Source organism: Equus caballus, chromosome 7, assembly GCF_041296265.1.
Source record: "Equus caballus isolate H_3958 breed thoroughbred chromosome 7, TB-T2T, whole genome shotgun sequence".
NCBI classification, from domain to species: domain Eukaryota; kingdom Metazoa; phylum Chordata; class Mammalia; order Perissodactyla; family Equidae; genus Equus; species Equus caballus.
In genome coordinates this window covers 99727169-99745516 of record NC_091690.1, presented here as the reverse complement: position 1 = coordinate 99745516, position 18348 = coordinate 99727169, and the positions used below count along the sequence as shown (strand labels likewise).

At 37.1% G+C, this 18348-nt stretch overlaps 1 protein-coding gene across 9 annotated transcripts in view; it reads right to left on the bottom strand.

The window, feature by feature from the left end:
- ELP4 (elongator acetyltransferase complex subunit 4) overlaps positions 1 to 18348 on the bottom strand; it is a 234730-nt gene that overhangs the window by 208251 nt on the left and 8131 nt on the right. The gene's annotated exons all lie outside the window — the stretch shown is intronic.

Below are 18348 nucleotides of genomic sequence, written 5' to 3'. Positions count from 1 at the left end.
CAACGGGAAGCAGGCACTTTCAAGAGAATGTTTCTGATTCCAAAATCATACTCTATCTACTGTACTACCATCCGATATCCACACAATTCAGAGGGTTATGTATGATTACATCAAATCAGAGATCTTTTCCTTTACTAAGATTTTCTCAGGCACTGCACCTCTAAAATGGTCATTATTACCTGCCAATCAGTTTGTAAACTCACACCTCATTTCTTTCATGTCACAATAATTCAGCATTTAGTGTATATAGCCTGATGATTAATATTTATAAAATTTGTAAAAACAGTATTACTCATAAATTCTGGTTTTGGGTTTTAAATCCAACAATAATTTAAAATTGAAGATTTTAATTTGATAGAGTTCCTAAATTTGTCCTAAATGTTTTCCTAGTAAATAATTCTTTCACCTTTTATTATTCCCTCATCTTCCTTTCTTTCTGAATTTTAACAAAAAATGACGAATCAGGTTTCTTAGACAAAAATGTGCTATTTTTGAGATTTTGTGACATAATGACAACTTAAGTATATCTTTGTTCTCTTAATATTATTGATAAGCTACTGGCCTACACTTTATATAAGCTTTCTTTCCTTTAATACTTTGAACACAACATCAAAGACAAGAGACAGAGGTAAATTTACTGCACTATCCAAAGAGAGTAGTTATTATTAATTTAACCAACAAATATAAATTGAATTCCTATAATGTACCACGTATTGCTAATATTTATGAAAAACCACACATTTAAAAAACATTCCAAAGAAACTTTGCACTTGTGGTAATGTTAGCACTGTGCAAAACCTCTTGTACGTATAACTATAAAACCTGGATAAAATATGATTAAAAAATAACTACTTGGGGGCCGGCTCCGTGGCCGAGTGGTTGAGTTTGCGCTCTCCGCTCCCGGCGGCCCAGGGTTTGGATCCCGGGTGCGGACATGGCACCACTCGTCAGGCCATGTTGAGGTGGCGTCCCACATCCCACAACTAGAAGGACCTGCAACTAAGATATACAACTATGCACAAGGGGGGTTTGGGGAGATAAAGCAGAAAAAAATAAATAAATAAATAAATAAATACTTGAAGGCACTGGAAAGCAATAAAAAGCAGGCAGCAACCACGGCAGTTTCCTTTTGAAAGACAGTCACCAGGACACACAAGAATTTCAAGTTTGTTGCTTTTATGCCTAAGAGCATTCCTAACCTCCCTGAGCTCTGGCAGCATTAAATCATTCTTTCCAGCCTGAGGTGGCAGAATATGGAGTTAATTGTTGTCAAAACAGCTGAAAGTTTAGGGGAAAAATCTTGGAAGTAAGGGATCTCCAGAAGATTTATCAACTGTGCCCAAATTCCTGGATGACCACTAAGCTATACATGAGTAGGAGGAAGAAACACCAAGCAGGAAAGAGGAATAGAATAAAGTCGAAAGGCATAACTGAATCATGCGAGAGTCACAAATTTGCTGCCCGTAGGCAGGTACGCATTTCCCGATCTGAGAGCAGAATCCTGTACCTTAGAAGTCTTATTGACTTGAGGTATCAGAGCACAGAGCTCAGAGCTGAGAACCACAGAAAGTGTGAGCCCCAAATCTGAGCATAAATTCTGTAGATATTTGGCTGTCTACTAACATTTGTGATTGCAGGGGACAACTTTGTGAGACCAGGATAAAAAAGCAACATCCGAAAGACGGAAAAATTGAGAGATACTATCTGCTGCACAGTACACTGAAGTTAGAGTTAATAATGTAAGACCAGGCAAGTTAACAGCCGATGAAAACAAAAAACCAGCACCCCAAGAAAAACATAATGGAATTCAGAATCATTACGATGCAATAATTATAATGTGTAGATTTCAACCAAAAATTACTGAATGACCCATACTAAGGAAAAACACAACCTCCAGAAACCGACTCCAAATGGGCTCAAAAGTTGAATTTACTAGAAAAATACTTAAAGGCAGCTATTATAAATATGTTCAAAGAATTAAAGAGAAATGTATTCAAAGTATTAAAGGAAAACATGGTATTAAGTGAACAGAAAAGGAATATCAACAGAAAAATGGAAACTATAAAAATGAACCACACAGAAAATTTAGAGCTTAAAATCATGATTCCTTAAATAAAAAATTTACTAGGAGGTCTCATGGGTAGACTGGAAATGGAGCAAGGAAAAAAATAATCAGTAAACCTGAAGTCAGATCAACAGAAATTACACAATCTGAAGAACATAGAAAAAAAATTAAGAAAATTGAACAGAACCTCAGAGATGTGGAACAATATCAAGCAGTCCAACAAGCGTTTAATTGGAGTCTTAATGGAGACATTAAGAGACAGCAGAAACAATATTTAAAGAAGTGATGGCCAAAAATGTCCCAAATTTGACAAAAATGCTAAGTTACAGATCCAAGAAGCACAAGAAACCTCGACAAGGATAAATGAGAAGAAAACCAAATCTAAGAACACAATAGTTAAATTGCTGAATCCCAAAGATAAAGAGTTAATTCAGGAAACAGCAGGGAGAAATGACATATGATATGAGGGGTACAACGACACAACTAATAACTGATTTCTCATCAGAAACAATGAAGGCCAGAAGATATGATAATTTTACCTTCAGAGAGTTGAAAAAAATCTTAACCAAAAATTTTAAATGTGCAAAACATATAATTCAAAAATTGAGGTGAAATACTATTTCAGATAAAAACTGAGAGAATTCATGGACAGCAGAATTGTACTACAAGACACTAAAAGCTAAAGGAAAATGTCACAGCGTGGTAACTTGTATTTACAGAAAGGAATAAAAAATACAAATAATGATAAATATGTGAGAAATTATAAAACACTGTGATTGTATATGTATTTATACATAGATATGTATGCATGTGAATAAATTAATTTTTTCTTTGAATTTTTTAAAAAATACAACTGTTTAAAGCAAAATTTTTAGAACTAAGGAAAGAAAGAGAGACATTATATTTGGAGATTTTATCATCTATTTCTTAGTATTTGGCAGAATGACTAAAAAGAAAAACCATTAAGAAAATAGAAAATCTGAACCACCTCATCAACCACCTTAATCTGATTAGACTACACAGTTCCAGAATATACATTCTTTTTCTAGTGCATCTAGAATGTGCACCAAGATAAACCATATGCTAAACTAAAAAACAAGTTTCCATACATTTCAAAACATGAAAATCTTACTATGTTCTCAAATTATAATGGAATTCAATTAGAATTCAATTAACAATAAGATATTTACAAAAACTCCAAATATCTGAAAATTAAAGCACATGCTTCTAACTATGGATCAAAAATAAACGAAAAAGAAAAGTAGAAGATATTTTGAACTAAGTGATTATAGAAATACAATATATGAAAAGTTTTGGGGAATAGCTAAAGCAGAACTTAGAAGAAAACTCACAGCTTTAAATGCTGAATTTTTGGTCAGAAAATAAGATAGGTCAAATCAATTGTAAAAAGCTACACAGATAAGTTCATGTAAAATTTAAACAAAGTAAATGCAAAGAAATAATAAAGAGGAAAAATCAGTAAAAGAAAAACTGGACCAGAAAAAAAAGGAGAGAAAATCAGAGATGCCAAAAGCTGGTTTTATGAAAAGGTCAACAAAACTGATAAACATCTATCCAGGCTGATCAAAGGAAAAAAGAGAAGAGCCACAAATTATCAATACCGGGAATGAAATAGAAGATTTCACTAAAGATCTTACAAATATTGAGAGCATCAAAATAAGTACTATGGACTTCAAAAAATTTCACAAGCAGAAGAAACAAAATTCCTTGAAGGACACACATTATTAAATATGACAAAAGAAACAGAAAATCAGAACTAAATTCATAATTAAAACTGTCCCTTCCGCTCACCCACAAAAACTTCAGGCACAGGGAACTTTACAGCAAATTCAAACACGTAACAAAGAAATACTAATCCTAAACAAACGCAGAAAAAAAGAACAGGAAACAATTTCCAACTCACTTATATGCCCAGTATTATTATGATACCTAAACCAAAGACTTTCAAAAACCACAGACCATTTAAGGAAGAAATACTCTTTCGAAAAAAAAGAAAGTGTGGAGAGGAACACTTTGGAACTCACTTTATAATGCCATTATTACCCTGATAGCAAACCTAGATCAAGATATCACAAGGAAAAAAAGCTACAGACTAATATGCCCCATGAACATATACGAGAATAATTCTTAAAACATCAAAAGACAAAATCTAGTAATTTATTAAAATAATAAAATAATATAGCATGATTAAGTGTGGTTTATCACAGAAATGCCAGGTTGGTTTTCAATTTGAAAAATTGATGTCCCATAATGACATATTAAAAAAGTAAAACCATATGATCATTTCAATAGATGCAGCAAAAGCATTTAACAAAATTCAAAAGCAATTTATAATAAAAACTTTTAGCAAATTAGGAACAGGATGAAACTTCTTCAACCTGATAAATAGTTTATCTACAATACATGTATAGAAAACAGAATAAGATGCACGCTTTCTTCCTAAGATTAGGAACAAGCATATCAACTCTCATCATTTCTAATCAATATTGTTCAGAAGGGTAGCCACCAAAAAGAAATGAGAGGCATACAGATCGGAAAACATGAAGTAAAACAGTCTTCATTTGCAGACATTATCACACACGTAGGAAACCTTAAGGAATCTACCAAAAAGCTAGTAGGATTAATAAATCAAGGCTATCAAAGTTGATTTTTTCTTTTTTAAGATTTTATTTATTTTTTCCTTTTGCTCCCCAAAGCCCCCCGGTACATACAAAGTTGTATATTCTTCGTTGTGGGTCCTTCTAGTTGTGGCATGTGGGACGCTGCCTCAGCGTGGTTTGATGAGCAGTGCCATGTCCTCGCCCAGGATTTGAACCAAAGAAACACTGGGCCGCCTGCAGCGGAGTATGCGAACTTAACCACTCGGCCATGGGGCCAGCCCCTTTTATTTTTATTTTTAAAAAGTTTTTCCTTTTTCTCTCAAAGCCCCACAGTACATAGTTGTGTATTTTTAGTTGTGGGTTCTTCTAGTTGTGGCATGTGGGATGCTGCCTCAGCGTGGTTTGATGAGCAGTGCCATGTCCTTGCCCAGGATTTGAACCACCAAAACACTGGGCCGCCTGCAGCGGAGCACGCGAACTTAACCACTCAGCCACGGGGCCAGCCCCCACATAATTGATTTCTGACAAAAATTGAGAAGTAATTGTTTTTTCAACAAATGGTCATAAAATAACTGGATATCCCATACGGAAAAAACAACAAAAACCTCAACCTTATCTCATACTACACACAATCAAAAAACAAGAAAATTTTGATCTTACCTCATACTACTACTCAGATATTACCTTGAAATGGATCACAAAACTAAACATAAAGGTTGAAACATTAAAACTATTAGAAGAAAACATAGGGAAAATCTTCGCAGCTTTGGAGTAGACAAAGATTTCTTAGACAGGACATGGAAGCATGAACCACAATAGAAAAAAATAGATGCACTGAAGTTCGTCAAAATTTAAAAATTTGTTTTTGAAAAGACACCATTAAGAAGACAAAAATGCAAGCTACAAAGAGATAATATTTGCAATTCCTATATCTGATAGATGATAGAACATTTAAAATTCAACAAGACAAACTACCCAACATAAAAATAAGCAAAAGATTTGAATACATCCTTCACAAAAGAAGATATATGAATGGACAAGAACACATGAAAAGATGTTCAACAGTAGGAAACATCAAAAAACGCAAATTAAAAACACTGTGAGAAACTACTACATTCCCACTAGAATAGCTAAAGTAAAAATACAAGACCAAGTATTGACAAAGATGTGGAGCAAATAAAATGCTCCCACAAGGCTAGTGGCAATGCCAAACGGTATGGCTACTTTGGAAAATGATGTGGCAGTTTCTGATAAACATACACTTATAGGAACCAGCAATTCCACTCTTGCATATTTACCCATGAGAGATGAAAACATATGTCCTTACACAGATTTATACAGAAAGTTTATGGCAGCTTTTTTTGTAATTGTCCAAAACAGAAAACAAGACAACGTCCATCAACTCGAGAATGGAGAAACAAATAGCACATTCACAAGTGAAATACTACTCAACAATAAAAGAAATGAACTACTGATAATACATGCAACAACGCGGGTGAATCCAAAAACACAAAGCTAAGTGAAAAAGCCAGACACAAAAGTACACGTGGTATGACAGCCTTTATTATGCGATGCTCTAGAGAAAGCAAAACTCATCTCAAGTGAAAGAAAGGAGATGTTAGGTGATTGGGGCCTGGAAACTTTTTGGGCAGGAGGGAATTTTTGAGGGTGATGGGAATGTTTCTATCTTGATTGTTGTGGTGGTTACATGAGTATATACATTTGTAAAAATTCACTAAAATATACACTTAAAATGGGTCCATTTTACTGTATGTAAATTGTAATCCAGTAAAGTTGGTTTATTAAAAGAATTTCCTAAGGTGCCACTAAAACACAGGCGGAAACTTGTTTACAGACCTTCTCAGCACAGTATTTTAGAGCAAATCCATGATCAAAAGTAAAGCAGATTTACAAGAAGTTTAATTTTATATTTTAAAGAACATAGCTAGTCCTTTAATAGTATCCATCGCAAGCTAAAGTTAATCTCTATGAATCTAAAAGACACAACATGGGGCTTGGTACGGACTAGGAGCATCTAATGAGTTTTTCTGTGTAAAAGAAAAGGAAAATGCTGTGAATGCCTCTGCACAGCTTACAGCTGATGGGCGGGAAATTTCGCCAGGGAGGCAGAAGCAGGTGAGGGGAGACTGATACAGCTGTCACCCTGGAAAATACACACGCCACAACTGACAATGTGTCTCTCTTGAACTTCAAAACAAAACAGAAAGTCATGTTTTAAAAAAGAACTCATTCCATCTTAAACATTACTATGAAATCAGCTTACAGAAGCAACCACATAAACCAAGGTCATTATAAATCAATGACATGAGAAACAAATCTGACACTAAAACTTTCATTTCTAAGGTTGCTATTTTTACAACTTGGAAAATTCAAATATTTAAAAGTTCACCCACCATCCATCACTCTCACAGAATTATTGCTAACATTTGTTATATTTCCTTTCAGTATTTTTTCTGTGATTTTTTTCTTACATGGTTACAATTATTACCGAATTTTGTATCCTACTTTTTTCACTAATGGTGCAAGACATTCCAGTAAATTTATGTGCCATAATTCAATCAGTCATCTTGTACTACAGACTTTTGCTACTATTAAACACGGTAGTGCAAAGGTGCCTCAAATCCCCCATGTCCAAGGTAGAACTCAGTCACTCAGTTCTTTTCTTCCACCAAAAGTGGTCCTCTTTCAATTTTCAGAAAATCAAAATTTATTCTTGATACATCTTCTCTTCTCTCACCAACACACCCCTCTCTCCATCCTTAAAATCCTGTTAAATTTATTTTGAAAGTATTTCTGGAATTTAGTCACTTCCCTCCATGCCAGTGTCACTCCCTCATCATGCTACCAACACCTTTTGTCTAAAGGACCACAAGAGCCTCTCACTTCCTTCCTTGCATCCACTAATCCTCCTTCAATTTAGCAGTGACCTTTTCAAAGTACAAACCCGATCACGTCACTTCCCTACTTAAAACCTTTCCGTAGTTTCTCATTGCTCTTGGGGGAAGAATTAAATCCTTTAACCTGGTCTACAGGCTCTGCACTACCGTGGCCGAAGAGCAGAGTTTAATGTGCATAAATAAAACCAGTTGTGTTAAAAGTGGTACGATAGTGTCACTTTTTCCCTTTAAAATGTACAGGATTGTTAACAACTTTTTAGTAAAGAAAGAAACCTAAACTATTTAATTAGAAAAATAAAAACAATAATTTGTAAAGTTAAGGACACACATTACAATGCTCAGTAAGGGAATGAACTAACTGTCTTAGACAAGTTCTGCATAAACTAGGGACAGTCACTTGTGGATAAAAACCCTGGGTGATTTGTCATTAATGAAGAGTGACAATAAACATTAAACTAGAAGCAAAGTTCCGCTTTTTCTACTTCTCTCTTAAATGAGTGGGGGTTTTGACTTTTTTCTTACTTACATACAATCCCTACTGATCTTATCTGCACTCATAGGTTAAATTTCCAGGACCTTTGCATAAATTACTTCACCTCTGTGGCGAGCTAATTCCCTCAAGCCCTCCCAGACACAGATCAGGTAACCCCGGCTTTGGAGAAGCTTTCCTTGAGGCTGCGTGGCTGCAAGAGAGGATCCCAGTGCTCTGGGGCATCCTGTTAACTCCTATGCTAGCATTTAATACACATCATTGAAATTCCCCCAAGCTAACAGAGCTCCATGGCAGAGAACGCATCTTATTGTTATAATGCTAGTACTGAGCACATAGTATACACTTAGTAAATATTTGTAGAATTAATTAAGGGAAAAAAACAAACAAAAATCTTGGCTTGTAAGTCAGCCAGATTTACTGTAGCTTGGCTGACAACACACTCTACCATATGCTTGCAAGTATGCGTATACACACACACACACACACACACTCCAGTTATCAACCCTATTTCTTCAAAGACTTCTATGAGGCAGGAAAAACTAATGGGAGGAAGATCATCTATTTAGGGATTAGCAAAAAAACTAAGCTCTTCAAGCTGAAAATTACCAATTTTGTGGAACAAATTTTGAGGTTGTACAATAAGCATTTAATTAATCTATTTAGTGAGCCCTCATAATAGTGGGCAAAATGATAATGATGTGACAGAACTGCCAAAAAACAAATGTAGATTTGGCCTGAATTAATGGTCTAATTCCTAGGTTGAGAGAGATGATTGTCCTGTTCTATTCTACAATAGTCGCCAGACTGACAATAATATATTTCATCTGGGGACTTAACAGAAACTAAAGCATCTTCAGAATGGAGTGACCAGGATAGTGAAAGGAGTTGAAAGCATGAGAAACGGGATTATTTAGCTTGAAGAAAAAGAGACCCAAGGGATGCCAGATAGCTGTCCTCCAATGTTTGATGGGCTGTCACATGGAAGTGGAATTACACTTGCTCATTACGACCACAAGGGGTAGAACGAAGCCTGATGGATAGAAACAACAGGAATATCAATTTTTCTTTACTATCAAAGTCCAAACGAGCAGCCCTAACATGCCAATGAGACTGCTCTCAAAGTCACCAATGACTTTGTAACTTCTGATTCCTTGGACACCTGAAAGTCTTCATCTTATTTCAGGAGTCCATTGCCGCTACTGCCAAGGACACTTTACTTCCTGGAATGACCCTCTCCCTCCCCACCCATATCTTCTGTTTTTAAGTCACTTCTTGCTCCCAGTTTCCCTGTTTCTTTAGCCATTGTTTATACATGTAAACAACTTATATAGAGCTCTCAGTTCTTTGGTATACAAATATGGAACGGTTTTATTTGTTTTTTCAGTCACTACTTTCAATCACGTTATGTCAAATCTTCCTTTCTCCTCTACTAATGACATCTAGAGCCGATTCCATGATTTCCTCACTAGTTTCAGTTACTAAAACTTAGAACAGTCAAGTTTAAAACTTCAATATTCAACTCAAAGCTTTCCGCCTCCTTCAGTGCAAAGGCTTGTGATCTTGGTGGGGCAGAAGGGTTCTAAAGGAAAGGAAACTTCTAAAATACCTCTTCCTCCATGTCCTCTAAGTGCTCGTTCTCTCACTGGAAGGCAGGGAAAGAGAAAAGTGGCAGAGATCCACTTACACCACTGGCTGTCGATGCAGGCAGAGCTGCGTCCCTTGCCTGGCTCAGCTCGGGTCTCTTTAAGCCTGCAGCTTCTAGCCTATGACAGTACGGTGGTTTTCATGTAGATGGCAAGCATGGTTTTCGTGGTGTGTGCTCTATTTCACTCCGGCCCCATCTGCCACTGAAATACCCTTCAAAGAAGTAGAATCTAGTGTTTTGGGGGGCTTGCCAGTCATTTATCTTCAGTCTCTTCTCTGGAAATGTTAGCTGCCACTACAGTACTATTTCAGCTGTTTATCTACTCCACAGGCCTCCCTCCTCCTACATCAGACACAGGAAACAGTCTCGCTGTGTGAGAATGCCGACAGACTAGGAGATAAAAGGTAGGTTCCCAGAACTCTCTCACCATGCACAACTCACTGATGGGCTCGCAGGTGCAGAAGTTTAGCAAGCAATCAGCTAGGAAACAAGAACGTCAGTCTCTGCTTGTTGCAAGCATCCTCAATGTCTATGACCGACGCTCTTGGAGTTGTACTTCTTACTTGTCTGAGTGAGGGGTAACTTTTTACCCTCAGGAACACTGCGCTCCTGCTCTCTCCAATCCTTGCCTGTACTGCCTGGTAATGGTGGTGATGGAGGTGGAGTTATGAGGAAGGAGCTGTGCTAGCTGTCTGGGCCTAAAGGAGCTATCTAACCCCAACTGCAGGGAAGGGGGAACTTAAACCTTTGCCTCCCTGCCCTCACTGTGGGCCACAGTCACCAATTTTGAGGTACTCAACATCCTGTTAAATGCAGCACATAGCTAATCTTATTGACCACTAACTATATACTAAACACAGTGTAACACACTTCTCATGCATCAGCTTATTTATTCCTCACAATAATCTTGTAAGATAAATGTTATCACTCCCCAACTTATAGGTAAAGAAACCAAGTTGCAGAGAATGTAAGCAGCTAGCCTAAGGCGCTGCAGCTGGTAAACAGCGGAGCCACGACTGGAACCTGGGCAGTCTGACTCCAGGGCTCTGCTCTTAACCTCTTTCATGGGCTTATTTTCTTCTATCTGCCCCTTCAATACTAATATGCTTCGGCTTTAGATTTTGACCTGCTTTTCTTTTTACTCTAATTGTTCTTAGTCTTTTTTGAAGTCTCAGTCCACTCTGAGAATCTGACGCAAGTTATACATGCTGCTCTAAAAATATACATAGTCATTCACAAATGTATATTATATTGCATGTAATTTCAAGGAATTAAGAGACCCCCTAGCGTTCCATTTGTGGATCCTCAAGGGTCTGTAATCCTGGGCATTCTAACACATGCCTATGACTTCAACTAAAATATACATTGAATAAAACATTAAATAATGTCGAGAAATCCCAAATATTTTTCTTCAGCCTAAATTTAATACCCAAACATACAATTGCCTATAGGTAGAACTACCAGGAACATAAAATTCATTATGTTTAAATTGAATTCATTACTTCAGCACAATATTTGCTCATTCCCCTCCTTTTCTGACCCAACGGTATTAACTCCAAACTTTCCCAGGCCCAAACCCAGGCATCATCCTACCTCCTAGCTCTCCTCCTGCAAGGAGACGTCCAGACAGCATCATAAATACCATATATACGCTTCATTTATATAGCACAGCAGTAGAAATCAATATTCTGGAGAGGGACCCATTAGAAAGGGAAAAACGCAGGGAAGTGGCGTTTCATACCAGAGCAGTCTAAGCCTAGCAAAACGTTAGATCTAATACACATAATGAAATGCAGACAAAGACGTTGGGTAGTGTTCTTATCCTACGAAAACACGGTAGTAAATTTATGATGTAAGTCTTCTAAGTGTACTAACAAACATCACCTCATGTTTACAGTGATGTGTATTTCCATCACTTCAAGCTTTTAGTTTACTCTTTCAGTGCATTCTTCACAGCATCTCTTCATTGCTCAAAATACTCAATGACTACCTATTCCTACCACTGGAAACCAACTGGTTTTAGCCAGGCTTTGAGATCATTCATCCACGCATGCTTTCATTCATTGTGCCCTATATAGTTCCCATGATCACAAGCTTACAGGCTACTGAACAAGATATGTGAGCAGGTACTTTCAATAAAGTACAATAAGTGCCATGATAAGGTAAATAAAGAACATTACAGAGCACACAGGAGGAACTAAGTGGGGGTGAGGGAAGGAAAGCAAGAGTTCAGGAAGACTTTCTGGAAGAGAATCTGACTACAGACCTAAAGGATGATTAAGAGTTAGGAGAAGGGGGAAAAGAAGAGGCAGCAAGAAAGAACTTAAGCAAAGGTCTGGAGAGAGGTGAGAGAACAGTTTTTGATGGAACTAAAAGTTTACGGCGATCAAGGTGAGAAGATAAGAAGAGACAGGCTAAAGCGAGTCAGCAGTGGCAGATCACTAAGGCCTTAGAGTCCCAGCTAAGAAGCTTGGGCCTTATGTTAAGATCAAGAGAGAGCACAGAAAGGTCTTAATCAAGGCTATATCATGATCAGACTTTGTCTCAGAAAGTTCATTCTGGCTACCCTAAGAAAATGGACTGAAGCAAGGGACTATTGAAGACAACTAAGGAGCTGTTATAATAATTACAGTGAGAATTGTTGGCTATGGCCTGAATTTGGGTTGTGGCAGCAAGAATGGAGACAAGTAGACAGAATTTTAAAATACTTAAAATGTTACAAACCTCCAGATTTAATGATTACTGGACAACACAGTGAGAGAGACAACTACATCACTCAGGTCTCTGGCCTGTGTTACTTGGTAGACTGAATAATCCAGGGATCGTAGGAAGAGGGACAGATTTAGAGGAACGGGGTACAACTTGGAGGAAAGGGAAGATTGTAAATTCAGCCCTAGACACATGATTTTGAAGTGCCTGTAAGGTATTCAAGAGAAAATGCTGAACAGGGAATTGACTATGATCTCTGCATTTCTCTAGGTATCCCGTGGATGTAGCCACGCCTGGAGATTACTGGTCACTTTCATGAGATGAGTTTTTCCCTGGTTGTTCTGGTTACGGCAGTGACTGAGACCTCCCAGGGAGAGCACGGAGCACAGGAAGAGGGAATGGGATACCCGTGTTTGCAGTAGAGCTGAAGGGGTCTAAAAACACATGAGCAGAGAGCAGTGACTGACCACAGCAACTGCTGCAGAGATAAACAAGAGGGCAAGAAGACTCCTTGGGTTTAACAATGAGACGCTCACTACATCTCTGGCTAAGTGGTATACAGTGACGCGGTAGTGCCTGAAGTAGACTGGGGAAGGACCAAAGTATTACGAAAACATGTAAGAAGTGCAGACTATTCAAGAGGCTTTGCCATGAAAGGGAAGAGAAACAGCAATAGTTGGAGGAGGTGGGGTTAAGTGGGAAGAATTTTTTCCTTTTTTTTAAAAATAAGGCTTAAAAACTCTTCTGAGCGCAAGTGCACATAGGAAAGAATAAATGGGAAAAGTTTAAGATAAGGAAAGAGAGAAAATTGATATTGCCAGGTCCCTGAAAAGGTGGAAGGAGAAAAGATCTAACGTACAGGTGAAAGGCAGTTTTCAAATAGGAGAAGGTACAGTACATCTTTCCGTTGGTAGACAGAGGTAGGTTTTGAAGTTTGATGGTGGGACGTTAGGTAAGCGCTCATCTGATGAGACTACTTTTTCCATCTGAAATACGGCAAGTCATCCCAGAAAATTAGGGAGAAAGTAGTAATGTTGGATGTTTGAGGACAAGAAAGTTTCAAAGGGCCACTGAGGTTACTGAGAAGGAAAAAGAGGTGATTAGAGATACAAAAGTTTGGCCAATGTTGAAAGCTCACTTGAGGTGGGAGATCATGACAATCTCTAGCAAGCGAGAGAAATAACTAGGAAGTCAATACATGGCAGCAATGAATGGCATAAGAGGTAGAATAGCCAAAGACATATATCTCACTCCAGAAAGAATTTTTAAGATGAGTAATCAGGTTTCAGCATAAAACGATGATTTAATGTCAGAGAAACATGATTTAGAATCTCAGCTACTAGGTTTGTAACATTGGGCAAGTTACTTGACTTCTCTCAAAATTTCAATTTCATCTTCTCTAAAATATAGACACTTCATCTGATTGTAGTGAAATTAAATGATAAAATACACATCAAGGGCTTAGCATGATGCCTAGTACAAAGTACATCCTCAACAAATGTTAAATATGTCAATAAAATATTTAATGATATGATTTTAAGATATTAGGGTTTGTTTTACATGAAATAGGTGTCATAGAAGACAGACTGGAAAGGTTTAGAGGGGATATAAAAAGTAAGAAATTGAGTCTACAGAGAAAAACGCCAAGTACTATGGAGACAAAAGTAACAGAGAAGATCAGATCATTGGAACAGCTTAATTCTTGGGCAATGACCAAAGAAAACAAGGAGGGGAAGCAGGATAGATTTACCTGGCCATAAAGTTAAACAAACAAAAATCCCAGGAGTCCTCTGATGGATAAAAGGTAAATAGCCTGGTCTCTGCACCCTGGGATCTGAGGAGCCGGTATAAGGGTTCTGAAGTTTTACAGTTTGAATTCTACAAGCAGGTAGTTCAGGCAAGACACCCAGGGGAAGGAGGCCAAACTTTCCCTCTCCCTAGTCCTAAATAAACATTCTCTTACTTTACTAGGGCTTTCACCCCTTTATTACATAAGCACAATCTGCTGACAGCCTCTCTGGTGTATTTGTTAACAATTTTCCATACGAGTACTCTTCTCCCTTCATCTCCCCTCAATTTCTACCCACACTATGATTCAATTTAAGCCTCTTCCACACAAATAAACATCTGCACATTATATATGTACTCTTCATAGTTATTCCACGTGCCATTAACACCCAGTTTAAGTTCAGAAAGGGTAAAAACCAAGATTTACACTGCCTGACAGAGCTAAACACACTGTAGGTGCTTAAATGCTTCAGAACAAAAGGTCAGGTGGTTTTACTAGAGAACTGACACATATCAGTCTGTCCTATTTCAGTCTTTTAACAAGCTGTACTACTATAAAATAAATTGAGAAGAATACAAAATATAATAATACAAAACACGTATTGGCAAGCTTTTTCTTAAAGAGTCAGAAGTAAATATTTCAGGCTTATGAACTATACATTCTCTGTTGAACTACTCAGCTCTGCCCTTGTAGCACAAATGCAACCACAGACAATGTGCAAATAAATACGCCCGGCTGTGTTCCAATAAAACTTTATTTACAGATAGGTGGCCAGCCAGCAGGTTGTAGTTTGTCAACTTGTGCCTAATAAGAAAAATGCTCAGAGCCTATTACATGATGTAGAAGAAAAATATAACTCAGCAAATTAAAAAAGGTTAAAGACAACTGACAAGAAAATACAATAATATCCCATGAGAGATACACTGAGAGTGCTTAGTTTCTGGGGTTATGTGCAGTAATAACAAATTAAAATCATGAAAACTGCGGCAGATTCTAAGGTGATGCCCATGATTCCTGTTTCCTGGTATTAAGGCCTTTGCGTAACCTCTTCTCTTTGAATGTGGGTGGAACTTGTGACTTGCTTCCAACCAAAAGAATATGGGAAAGGTGATGAGATGTCACTTCTGTTACCTAAGACTGTAGCATCTAGCTTGCTGAGAGACATTCTTGCTTACTAGTTTTGAAGAAATAAGAATCCATGTTGAGAGCTGCCCTATGAAGACACAGCCTCTGGCCAAGAGCCAGCAAGGAAATGAATGCTGCCAACAGCCATGTGAGCCAGGAAGCAGATCCTTCCCCTGACAAGCCTTCAGATGAGAACCCAGCCCTGGCTGACACCTGGACCAACTTGCAGAGGACCCAGCCAAGTTGTACTTGGACTCATGACCCACAGAAATTGTGAGATAATAAATGTGTATTGTTTTCAAGCTGCGAGATTTGTTTTAATATTCTACAGCAATCAATAATTGATACAAAAGTATACTCATAACAAATTGTAATTAACTGTCTAATAGCATATCATTTATCTCCTACTTCTAGACCTAAAATTACATAATTAAGTCAGATATTAATTTAAAAATAACATATTCATAAATGTCACACAACTTGTATTTTATTTACTGAAAATGTCTATTAAAGCCTTTTGATACTATCTCTGCAAACAGATCAAGATTCCTTTGCTTAAAAAGAAGCTGCATAAACTCTAAATATTTATGCCATTCCTTCACTTTTGATACTTCTAAGGTGTTCCAAATTTACCCATGTACTAGACTGTCAGAAAGCAATTTAAATGTAAAACATCTCAAAGCATATTCTAGAATTAAAGAATGAAACGTGTTTTAAGAAAAGTCTATCTGATTTTCAAAGTAAAGGTAGGAGTCTCTTAGTTCTTCAATTTATTCCTCAGAGAATGGCCTTTTATGTATTCATATTTGTTTATTTTGTTGTACGCAGGTCTCAAGTAGGCTTACCCAGGGTTTTCTGGCAGTGCTGGCTATCTCTAGTTTCCATGGTTACATGCTCCTGAAACTGCAAATACACTGCTCTGCAAGCCCACACTCATGTGCATGCACACATACAGACAACTGCCTTGGTAAATGAGTAATCCATTTCAAGAAAAAATGGTAAAAAAGTTGACAATCTACAGTAAAAAGTTATTAATGAAAATCATCTTCAGGCTTTAATTTTATCTTACTTCTGGAATAAAAAAGTCTTTGAGTGATGAGCAATACAGTAACGCTCTAGGCTCCTAAACTGACCTCAGATCTGCATATTTAGTTTATATTGGGAACTATTCATCCATTTCTTAAGGCAGATTTCACTCACTGCACAAGTTCTATTGACTTGGGAATGGAGAAGAGTAGAGAACCTAGTAGGTAAGACTCCTACTGCTAACCTAATCTTTCAAAGAAATGTAAAACTGCTTCCAAGTCTTGCTTTAAAGTTTTCTAAAGAAAACAAAGTAGTAGATGATAAACTAAGTTTACTCAAGTTATACAAATTTTTAAAAATCTTAACACACTTTGAAGTTGACAGTAGGGCATAAATAATGCTGAAAAGATTCGAAATATTAGCTTTATGGAATGACCAGACTATAAAGACAAAGTCTTTGGTTTATACCTGTTATATTCCTTTATTCAAAAGTGAATTGACATTTCATCAAGGACAGACTTTTTAAAAATCTTACTGTGCTTTATTCTTGCCTGAGTTTTTCCTTATTACTCATTATAAAAAATCTCCTTAGCTAGATCACCAAGTTCATTAGGCATGTGTTCTGCTTCCATATAACTGAAGACAACAATGTCACTCAGCTTTCTGCCGCTATGTAACAAGGATCCCCCTTCGTCCAGTTTTCAGTAACACAGACCTCATTTCCTTTTGGCAGTGCCCTCAAAGTACAGATTTCCACTAATGATCTGTTGGTGGCAATTTAGGCTTTGTCTTATGTGCTCCTCAAAATCCTTCCAGTCTTTGCCCACTGCGTGGCTCCAATGCCACTCCCACACTTTTAGGTATTTGTTATGGAAGCACTCCCTTCCAAGATACCAAAATTTGCTATGAAATAACATTGCCAATATTTGTAGAAGATGATTGCCTACTTAGAAAATTCAAGTGAATCTATATACTGTTCAAAAGTTGCTGGTTATAAGATTAATATACAAAAATCAACAGCAGTCCCTTGTACCAGTTAAAATCAATGATAAAATATAATGATAAACCCCTCTATTATGGTACTAACTTATTATATTCTACTTATTTGCCATACATGTCTTCTCCATAGATGCACAGTTCCTTAAGGGAAGAGGGCATCTTGTCTATATTTGTAACCCCAATATCTAGTACACACATGGGTGTTCAATGAACACTTATTCAATGAATTATCAATCATCATTGGATTCTTAGTATCATTCACAGACACTTCCCTGGGGAAAAGAATTAAAATTCAGCTGCATATATTTTTTTAAACCACTACAGTAACTCTCCAGACTTTTAGTCATCAAAGAGAAAACTCCCAGGTTCAAATGATGAAATGCCACTCTTTAATTTTCACCTGTTTAGACTGGCAAAGATTTAAAAGTTTAATAATATACAGTGGTGTTAAGGTTGAGGGTAAACTAGTATTCTTATAATTATTGATTGAAGTATAAGGTGGTATAAACTCTTGGGAGAGCAATCTAATAATATCTAACACAAATTAACATGTCTCAATCAAGCAAGTCTATAGCTTGGAATTTATTCTACAGATACTTACATATGTCGCAAAGCTTACATACAAGATTTGCACAATAGCACTGTTAGTAATAAAACAATGAAATTAACTTAATTTATCAGTGGAAAATGATCTAACTCAATTACGGTCCATGCATCTGAGGAACTGCTATGCAGTTGTCAAGAGGAATGAGGTGTAAGCATACGAATGCCCACGGAGTGATCGCTAAGAAGCATTAAGTGGAAAAAGCAAGGCGCTAAGTGCTCCCATGTATATTACTTACATTTATCAGTGGAAAATGATCTAACTCAATTACGGTCATGCATCTGAGGAACTGCTATGCAGTTGTTAAGAGGAATGAGGTATAAGCATACGAATGCCCACGGAGTGATCGCTAAG